We start from the raw sequence: 11,800 nt of genomic DNA, 5'->3' as shown, positions 1-11,800 counted from the left end.
ATTCTTCATTATACAACATTTTATTTTCATCATTCAACGTCTTCATCATCATACATACAATTTTTCACTGTTCCACATCATCCTTCAACATATCCGATATGGCTTTCCGTAGGGATGACCCAATATGTTTACCAACAAGTTGCATTGGACAATGGAAAATTACGTACACATAATAAACTCCTCCGCATTCTACAACGCTTCCCATGTGAAGGTATTTTCCTAACTTTTGTCACTACTCTGGCATCCATTTTTGAGCTACTGTATCGTGAACCGATGTGGGAAACGACATGGCTACACTGTTAAGTGTATGCTTACTTTGGGCTCTATGGATGTACCCTTATTGTATCATCATGTCTAAAAGCTGCTAAAACCTATGTCCAATTAATAGGCACTCTGGCTTTTGCTTGTGAAGGCCTCATCTTGTACTTCCACAGGAACGATAAACCATTAAATAATCATACCCACACGTTACTCATCATAGCCATAGTAGGATGCATGTTCTCAGCGCTAGCAGAAACCTTCAACCCCAACGATGTGAGATTCAAAATGATGCGGTTTACATTCACACTTCTGCAAGGAACGTGGATCTGCCATCTTGCAGTCATCATGTATGCACCATCTGGAGAACCCTGGGAGGATAATGAACAGAACATGAAGTTTGCTACGGTGTATTTCTTTTGGCATTTATTCATTGACATTCCCTGTATGTTTGCAATTTATGGGGTTGTTAACATGATTCTAAGAGCCACTGGCAATGCAGCCGTCAAGCATTCCCACATGCATGGAGTTGACGCTGGGAACTATGACGATGGAGTCGAAGTCAAGATGGGGTTACTTACTGAAGAAAGCACTAGGATCCACAACATGCTCATCTAACAGGGCACAGTTCTTTAACCCCAATACATTTGTACATTCATTGACCTTTGAAAATTTGAGTACAAAAACTCATACTTTGCAACTTGAGGTGAAATTTTGCACTATGAATGTTTAATTGAGGTTATTGAACTATGCCATTGGGATGAGGCCATTGTGGCCTATAGTGAACGGCAATCCACACAAGAGACGACGATGATGGTGACAATGACTTGAGTTAAACTGTATAATACTAATAATCTTTAATTAGATTATGACAGCAGAGGCGGAGTTAGGGACTATTGTATGTAATGTGCATCCTGGCACGTCTGTGCAGTGAGATTAAAAATCAGTGAATTGAGAATTAAAAATCCGTGCTTAAAATAATTATTTCTATACCATTAAACATTAAAAAAAACACAGTAGGGACGGCTTAATAGCGTCTTCCCTATGGTCTGTGTGACACCGCCTGGCGATCGCAACAAAAATGGGAGAGACAGAGTTGTTCATATAAATCGGGCCTATTGGGCCCTATAATACTGGGCCCAAGGGTGTTATGGGTGACAATGATGGGTGCATGAAGTGATTATGGGCTATTATGCAAGATTGGCAACACGTGTGGGCTGCCATTCCATCCCACCGCACCGCATTATTTATCAGCGCCAGTGGCGTATTGTACATACTAGGCATACGGCAAAACCGCTCACCCGTATGGCACGTTGCGCAAAAAGAAAAGACTGGTTTACTCGGTGAAGAGCATGGTGTCATGATTTCTGAAACCTGATTTCTTGTAGATCAAGGAACCAGCATTTCAATCGATTAACATGGTTTCTTGTTTTAAAAAACAGGAATGGTCTCATATCCCTGGAATATCAACACGGTATATTGGCTTTCTGTTTTGGTGCATACTTCTGACATACCGTAAAACCCCGTCTACAAGCATATAGAGTGCTCCTGATGAAAGCTAGATTAATCCAGGCGCAATTATGAAATTTGAGCAAATAAATTACAGATCCAAGCATATACAAACAAGTATTATTGTAAGACCAATTTATTGTATTGGCATATTTACGCATGTATCGTATTAAATTAGCTTTCATCAAAAACACTATATATGCTTGTAGACGAGATTTTACGGTACGCTCGGACCGTGGGAACAACACGCAAGTGAATTTCGCCGCTGCCGTGGTGTTATTCCCACGGTCCGAGCGTGGGAACTACACGCAATTGAATTTCGCAGCTGCCGTGATCACGGAAACGCGCCGTTCAATTTGCACACTGAGTGATCGGAGCCTAACCAACACGGCGTATTTAAAACCGTTATGGCCACTCTCGCCCGGTAATAATCAAATTTGTACTGTATTTAATTAATTTAAAGGTTAGTTTGTGGAATTCCTTATCGAAACACAACGTTCTTAGCTTCTATTAATATTATTTATTAACATGTTTAGTTTGTGATTTTGTGAGCGTTTTGAAATTTCAAAATAATCCCATTCAATAATTCAATGGTCGTCAAAGAAAAACCCTGATATAGTCTGCCCTCTCCACACTTTCGGAAGAGAGCGGTCTACAAGTGAGTGATAGTCACTAAAAGTTGCATTCGATTTACACTGAACTTTGCAGGCCATGCCGTGCCCTTCCTTACTAAAACACCAAAGTGCGAATATTTCCAAACATCTAAATTAGGTAAATATTTTCTAGAACTTTAGAGAGTACAAACAAGAAATGTCTTTAAAAAAGACAACGCAGTGATTAAAGGAAACATGATGGATTTGCCTCGGTTCCGGAGCCACTGATTTAAAAGTAACAGGTTTTTAAGCCCATTCGGCGATTTGCTCATTTGGACGATCGTATCGTGAGTCATCAAAATTCAGATTTTGGTACCTTTGCATTGTCATAGATGTGCTAACATAGTAATTCAGCTGAAAGCTATGTATTTAAGACAAAATTTCTTTGTACTTTCGCTGGGATCACTGAAAGCACTTAACTTAAGAGAAGTATAGAATAAATAATCTTTGAATGAAAACATGTCACATCTGAGACGAATAGTTATATTCGTCTCCGTTTAACTTGATTTTGTCACTGCAGGTTTGTCTTCAATGTTGTTAATGTTGTTAATTAATATTAATTGAAAGGTCAGCACAGCATTAACACTCAATGCCTAACAAAACTGAGATTTTGTATGAATTGAGTTAGATGCTGTAGGCCTATTTGACTTCACTTTAGTATATTCATATAAAGACAAGTAATTGAAATAACAGGTTGCTGGAATGTTTTGTAACAATGTGTGATATCTGGTTTAGGGCCCAAGCCGCCAAATTTGTAATTGAGATCAAGGCAAAAATATGGTGTAGGGGCATACTACAAATCATCAGAACTCTAGAACCAAGCATATTGAAGTATGGCGGTTGCCCGGATGGGGTCACGCCCATTGTGGCATGTACACCATCCGCAATAAATAAAAAAAACGCGTAAAACAGGTACTTTTTAGGGTAGGCGCGATACGCGCGTTTCGTGTTTAGGTGTAATAAACATGAAAAATTGGGGAATTTGGAATTTCACAGACTTTGTATTGGGTTCAAAGGGTTGCTTTTAAATCAGTACTACACATAACTTAATTTCAATGGAATCACAAGAATGTGGTTTTTAGTTTTCTTTAAAACCGCATTTTTGGAGTTATGATACTTTTTATCTGAGTAACAGGTTTGTAAAATATTTGAAACTATAATACTAACATAATACTAACAGTTCACATAGATGAACGCGCTTTATAAATCATGTGTGCACTCATAGAAATAGGCGATGCACATACTAAGTACAGTAATAGATTTTTGTCAACTGAAAGCATCGGACCCTGTAAGGTCTATAATTATGCTGAAAGCAGCATACAGAGAACGTATGGCCATGCGAATGTTTACCTTGGTGATGCTACAAGAAGCAATTAGTGCACTTGACCATATATTAAAAATCTTGATAACAAACTCGCAGTATGCACTGACGTGCTCACCTGGTCAAGTCATTTCGCATGGTAACCTTCTATATTAACCCCACTACTCCTTTAACCCCATCACAAAATGTTACGCCAGCCGTTATTCGCTGGTTTCCGATTACATCACAGTGATCACACGTTGTGTATAAAACGAGAAAATAAGTTTACTCCAAACCCGGAACCATGCCGATAACTCGCAATAAACAACCGGAGACAAAGACTTTTTCAATTCACGTGTCATCCATGCTGACCGTTTCACTTTCCCGGGGGGCACTCAACTTAAATTTTGGTAGGGGTGTGCGGCGCGGAGCGCCGAACTTTGGGAACTAAGAACTGATTTTCGGGCAAAATAGGGGCTTGAAGAACTGAAATTAGGGCCAAATTATAGGCTGTTGAGCTAAAATTTTTTTAATTATTTCCAAATTTGAGATTAAAGAGCTACAATTGTCAGAGTTTGAGGCTCAAAGAACTGGAGCAGATCCAAATATGGGGCTTAAGGAACTGCCGGGGAGCCTAAAAAAGGGACCCTTGAGCGCCGCACATACCCGTACCACCTTAACATGTGAGTTCCCCCCCGGGTTCACTTTATCTGAACGTTAACTTAATGTCCCGTTAAAGCAAAATATAGTCCCATGACAAACATTTCCTCATCATTCTTCATTATCTTCTTTGAATTGATTGTCAGCTTCAGTAGACCTATACAACAATTGTATACGACAATAAAACAATTTAACATTTCCCACAATTATTATTACTTGACATGCATAATTTATTGCACGTGTCTGCAACTCCATGTGCCTGTCCACGTGACTTTGACCATTTCACGTTTACTGACCTCTATAGCTCCATGTCCCTCCGCATTAAAACCATAACAAATAGTCCCATGACATAAATTCGTCATAAATACACGGTTATTTTCGAAATTTACTGTCACTTTCATTGACAACAATGAATACAACAGTAAAATAAAAATGTCAGCGAAAATTTTACTTGACATGCATTATTTCTCAATCTAAAACAAATCTCTTTTCGATGACGTCATATCTCTATCCCTACCTTTATCGTGAATTAAGTTATCCAACTTTAACTATGCCTTGCGCGAAGTAAATTAGCGGGGCTAAACTTTTCGAACAAATACAATACACTAGGACATATTATTACACGTAATACAATATTTGCCATTTGCGACATGCCTGGACATTGTGCAGATTTACAAAAACAAATGTTTCAACAGTTTAAATATATACGCATTATATCATCAAACGCAATCGTGCAACTTCATTTTACTGGAACTCTACTATCACTAAGTACGCCACAGCCTTATCAACGAACTTATGCATATGCAAATGAGCCCAATTCTATACAAAATTGACACCACGCATGCGTCTAGCTCAGTGAAGAGGCCAGAGAAAGTGTGTTTCTAAAAACAGTATATTAAAATGAATGTTTTTTTCCAAATTATCGTACACAAACTCAACACATATACAACAACAATTTTACATAAGTCAATCTTGTTATACATAAAGCTACCAAACACAAAAACAATTTCCACAGTCACAATTATGTGTCAAATAATTATATTTTATCCCCAGCAAATTCCGTATTATATCCGCCTGCGGAAAAAATATTGGCCGGCTATTTTTCACACAGTGACGTTAACTAGACAATGCCCTATTACTATAACATACACTGTTTGCAGAGGTCACGCATCAATGGTGAGAGTACTGTGTATTGTGTATTGGAAAATGAACAGTAACTGCAGTATGTATGGTTTCACGTCATATTTTAGTGATTGTACAATAGCTGCCATATACTAGTACATCAAGTCGCGCGGCCAGTTCCATTAAAGTTGCAGTTTGCGCTTTCGTAGATTTGGCTTCTTTCTTCTGTCTTGTTCCACAACTTGTACGACGTTTTGATAATGTTCCTCAGATTGGACTGCTGATAAGAAGTCTGAGCTGAGTTTGACACCACGCTCGGCAGCATCATTTACCACATTAATGGCACGAACATTGACTGGAAGGCTGGGGATTGAGGCCAAACGTCCACGTTGTCTGCAAGAAATTTATGTTCAAGCTGCAGTGTTGTTGCTTCAGTGATGCTATCTGGGAACATTTTTTACCTCTGCCATACCAATTACTTGGTGTGATCATTTCCTCGTCTGATTTGACAGCTAGGAGCTTAGTAGCCAGAACATGTTTTTCTGCTGCTGCTGGTAACTTTTCACTGAAGAGCGCAAGTGGGATCATTTCTTTAGTGAGATACCCGGAACGACAAATGGCGCTTCATGGCTTTGACAGAGCTTGCAGAAATACTAGAATTCACATCTGAATACAATAGCAACTGCTTGTACAAATTAAGGTCATTCCCCGGGGTCATTCCGCGGCGCATCAACAGCAACGCTACATATCCGATCAAGTTGACAACCACCACGAGCTGTAAATGATGGTTGCAAAAGGTTGCAATTCCCTTATTTTTGATCACTTGGCATCTAAATCATATAGTTTCACCTGATATTAGTGGCATTGAACTGTGAGAGTTCTGTAATACATAATTAGTGGTATTTAACCCAGAGCGACTCAGTTTTCAAAACTTACCCTTTCTGCAAGTCGAAGGTTAGATGAAGACATCCATTGCAGAAATTATATACGGAGTCCACACAGCTTACGCCACCTAACGAATAGCTTGGTGTTTCTGAAATGTGACACATTTTGAAAGTTTAGCTAAATTGTCATAAAAAGTAAGATCCTGCTCGTTTTTCACAGACAATCTATTTCCCAGGCCTAAATGAGGATTAAATATGAATCGGGGCCTAATAGTTTTAAGCCTTTTCTAATGCATTAAATTAAGTCGTGTTGCACGTGTCCTCGTTTGAAACACTGATTTTTTCCTCCCAGGGTGTAGGAGACCTGTATTTACTGGTGTGCACTCTTATGCAGGGGTGAAATTTCAAATTTTGCTAAAATCCATACCAATGTATTGCTCTTGTCATAAGGGTTCAGAAAAAGTACTGTTTGAAGTATCTCCGATGTGCATTTCTTGAGTTATAAAAATTAAAAATTGTCTCTTATTGTTCCGCTTGCAAAAGCATTTAATAAAAAGAATAGTTTGCCATATCTCAGGTGGGTTGTTACCTTGGTTTTTGGGGACTTTTGATGTGGTATTATTTAATATGCATTTCTGAAATGAATAGTGGTGGGTTAACCCCTTATTTTTATTATTTTGACTATAGCCTAATTAAGCTTGACTCAAAAGTTTTTTGGTGTTTTCTATATATCTGAGACCTACTCCTTCAGAATCTGACGAGTACCACCCTGGCACCCTTGAGCATTTTGAAATAAATTACCCCAAAATGACCATAGGGTTATACAGGGGTAAAAAATTGAAAGTGTCCAAATATCACTTCAAAGTATATGTGTATATTATGACAAGTCATTGTCCTTAATGGCATTGCACATCATAGTTCCAGCAGTGCAAACAATGAAAGAAAAAGTGCCCTTCTTACAAAAAATGAAAGAGAAAATCAGGAGGGCAAAGGAAAAGAAAAAGGGCAAGGAGCCCCTTTTCTAGCAAAATTCAGGGCCAAAATAGAGTCCTTTTCAGCCGGATAATGGGCGAAAATAGTGTAAAAAACATTTTTTTCGCGCTACGCGCGCACATCATCCCAATAAGGCCTTTTCCGGGAAGCTCGAAGACATACAGTCTCCATGTATTGTATGATGGAACTGCATTTTTTCCTCTGTGCCCCTGAAATTTTATTTTGCCCCCCCCCCCCCCCCCCCACCAAGAAAGCTGCCTACGCCCCTGCGCATACCAGCTGTTCCTATATAGCTTGAAAGTAGGATGAAGTGCCCAATCTCTGGTGATGGTTTAATTAAATCGTATCTCTGAGGGTACCATTAAAACCGGTTTAACCCACCAGAGTCTGGTCCTAAGTCCAGAGACCTCAGAGATGCCTGCTTCGTGTACACAACGTCTGAGGATGTCCTTTTGAGCTCGCCACACTTGAGCTGGTGAGTACGCAGGTGGTCGGGATTATTTCGGCTGATGGAGATCATGTCAGCACTGGAATATGCTCTGAGGGACGCGGGACGGTTGGGTGCCTTCCACCCATTGCATTTTTTTTTTTGCATTTTGTGAAGAAATGAGAAAAAGAAATTGGACAAAGTGGTATGCAAAATGAAGGGGCAAATCTTCTCGTTCAATTGGTGGCATCAGTATCAATGACGCGTACATGCTTCTAATGGTATAAGCCAAAAAGTGGTACATCACTGATGTTTTAAATTCACTTCATTTTGGAAAGCTTACTATCAACGGATTTCGTTAAAATTTTGGATATGTGTTGCTAACACATTAGGGAAATAATGTTGATATGTAAAATGGGAATAAGTAGTCCCAGATTTCTTTTATGACTTCATGACTGACTTGGTGCTCCACAACTATCAAAAAACGAACCGGTTAAAATGCTTCTATTTTTAATGTTGAGCTATATTTTGTATTTTGAACTTGCGACACTATGTCACTGAAACTTAATTAAGCCATAGGTAACAGGTTACCACAACCACACTACAGCAATGTTGAAAAAGATTGTATTTTTTGTCACCTATACCACCATATTAGGTAGTTTTCCGTAAGCTTCATTTTTGTGATTTTGGTAACTATATTATATATATTTACCCAATCCATCTCAACTAGGCAATCTAAATTGTACTCACCATTTACATCCCAAGGTATTTTAGTATATCCACCTCACACATTTTCATTATATATCCAGTAACAGACAAAATATCAAAATTGATGCCTCAGTATGACATGTATGATATATCACAGACTATCACATGTATTCAATATTGATGCCTGAATTTGACCTGAACCAATTGACCTATAACCTGACCTTTGATGACCTTATAGCCTTTTTTAATCTCTTTTCCTAACAACACATTATAGAAGATACATACATGGTGTAGTATTAAATTGTCTATGTGGAAGAGATTAGGCCTATTTAATTTATTCAGTGTTATAATCAGTGAGTACATTTCTATAGATAGTATAACAAAGGATTTAATGTATTCTATTCATGTATTCTACTTGGACATGTTCAATAGAATAAATTATGGTTTGTTATGAAACACACATCTCAGTTACCAGGATACAGTAAACAAAAAAATTATATAGGGCTAAAATGGTTTAAAACCACTTTGTATGTAGAGATATTTTATAAGTTCAGGACATGAGATGATGAACATATTTATATACTTCATCAATTTGCAACAACAAAAAAGAAGATGGGTACTGATGAAAATCAGGGTATTATATCGCCTTAAAACCGGTTTCACCCACCAGAGTCTGGTCCTAAGTCCAGAGACCTCAGAGAATTGTTTGATGCCTACCCAAGACAAGGAGATATGCAGTTCAAGAAATACTTCCCGAGACACCTTCAGAGAGGCATTATAATGGAGTGCTCATCTATATATAGACTATGAGACATGGGCATTTATCTTTCACTTCTGTAGTCCAGTCATGGGCAGAACATAAAAACATAACAAATCAAGAGTAAATATATGTCTGAATTAATATCTAAAAAGTTCCCACGTTTTACTTTACTCATTTAGGAGTTATTTGGGGTTAAAAATGAGTTTTTCGTGATTTTTTTCCATTTTTGCCCAAAAATGTCAAATATTAAAATAGCTGTAACTTTAAAATAAATTGAGTAAATTTTCATTTCTATTGTAGATGTTACATGTCATATGGATTTCCAACACTGGTGAATAAAAATGTCACAGCACAACTCTAAAATATAAAAAAAATGGCAAAAAACATATTTTTGTGCTATTTTGGCCATTTTTTGACCTAAAAATGTAATTTTTGCATGGGTAAAAAAATAAATATATATTTTCTTGATTTAAAAAATATGTCATTTTGTCAACCTAGTTATTCTGAACAAAAAAGTTAATGATGGTGAATGTCTGTGACCTATAGTTTTTGATCTATGGCCCTTTCAAATTCACATATGGACTAAAATAGCATGTTTTTGTCAATTTTTCCAATATTAGGCTGAAAATGGTACTTTTTGTAATTTTAACAAAATTTTCAGTGTTTGGAAAGTGGGAACTTCACATATATTATGAATATATTATAGTACTCTCATTTTAAGCTAGTTGTAGATCCACTGGTAGCTCGGTTTCCATGGCAGAAGCAATTATATCGTAAATTTTACTACTTTCAATGCAGCAAAATCATTTTAGTCATCATTTTACTGCATTGAAAGTAGATAAAATTGCTGCTACCACGGTAGTGGGCATACTAGTGGATCTTGAAATAGCTTAACATTAAAGTACAATTACATGTTCATATTATTAAGTGAAGTTCCCACTTTCCAAAAACTAACGAGTTGGTTAAAATGGCCATAAAGGACCATTTTTGGGGTAATATTGGAAATATTGAACAAAAACATGCTATTTTAGTCCATATGTGAATTTGAAAGGGCCATAGATCAAAAACTATAGGTCACAGACATTCACCATCATTAACTTTTTTGTTCAGAATAACTAGGTTGACATAATGACATATTTTTGAAATCAATAAAATATATATTTATTTTTTTCCCCATGCAAAATTAAATTTTAGCTCAAAATTGCCAAAATAGCACAAAAATATGGTTTTTGCCAATTTTTTTATATTTTAGAGTTGTGCTGTGACATTTTTATTCACCAGTGTTAGACATCCATGTGATATGTAACATCTACAATAGAAATGAAATTTCTACTCAATTTTTTTTGAAAGTTACAGCTATTTTAATATTTGACATTTTTGGGCAAAAATGGAAAAAAATCGCGAAAAACACATTTTTAACCCCAAATAACTCCAAAACGAGTAAAGTAAAACGTGGGAACTTTTTGGATATCAATTCAGACATATCTTTACTGTTGATTTGTTGTGTTTTCATGTTCTGCCCAAGGGTGGACAACGAAAGTGGAAAACCAAGGGCCGTAGAGACGCATGGCTTATAGTCTAATAAGGGTGGAATAAGGCTCCGACGGTGACTATGCTGGTGCTCTACCAATGAATTACTTCTCATTTATGTATTTATTTATTTATTTATTTATTTATTTATTGATTTATTGATTTAATATATTGATTAATTAATTAGTTAGTTAATTAATTAATTAATTAATTAATTAATTAATTAATTAATTAATTAATTAATTATTTGATTGATTGTTTGATTGATTTGTTTATTTATTAATTGATTGATTGATTGATTGATTGATTGATTGATTGATTGATTGATTGATTGATTACACTCTATACACTGCATGGTGATTGCACAACATCATAAGAACAGATATAAAATAGCAAAATGCATTCGGAAAATATTACAAGGGGTAGTCCATTGGTAGATCACCAGCGCGGTCATCTTCGGAGTCTAATTTCACCCTTCTTAAGATGGGCACTCTTGGTGTAGTTCTCTCTTGGAAGATGACAAAATTGGAAAAATCACTTTGTTGCAGTCTAACTTACAAACAAACAAAATCAGCTTGTACTTAAGGTGGTTATGGAGGCATTATAAAAGTGCTCTAAACATGTTTTAAACAGATTAATTGAGTAGAGCAAATTACACTGATCAATATGCCTTTTGTTTGGAGTCAATCGGACATACGGTTTTCAAAATATATCAATTTATATTTTCTTTGTATCTTATTGTTTTTATCAATAAGCAATCAAGTTAATGAGCTAAAATGACTGGAGAAGCTCATTTACATATAATTTTTTGCCAATATTTTGCTAAAATCCATGCATAAATGTTCAGGGTACTTTTATTTTGCATAATTTTGCCTGAAACTTGGTCAAAGTGTTTCTAATATGTTCTAATGTATTATATAGTGAAGCCGCCCCTAATTTGCCTAATTGCATATTAGGGGGCGGCTTCACTATATAATACATTAGAACATATTAGAA

The sequence above is a fragment of the Amphiura filiformis genome, chromosome 2 (genome assembly GCF_039555335.1).
Source record: "Amphiura filiformis chromosome 2, Afil_fr2py, whole genome shotgun sequence".
Classification (NCBI taxonomy): Eukaryota; Metazoa; Echinodermata; class Ophiuroidea; order Amphilepidida; family Amphiuridae; genus Amphiura; species Amphiura filiformis.
Note: the sequence above shows the minus strand (reverse complement) of the source record.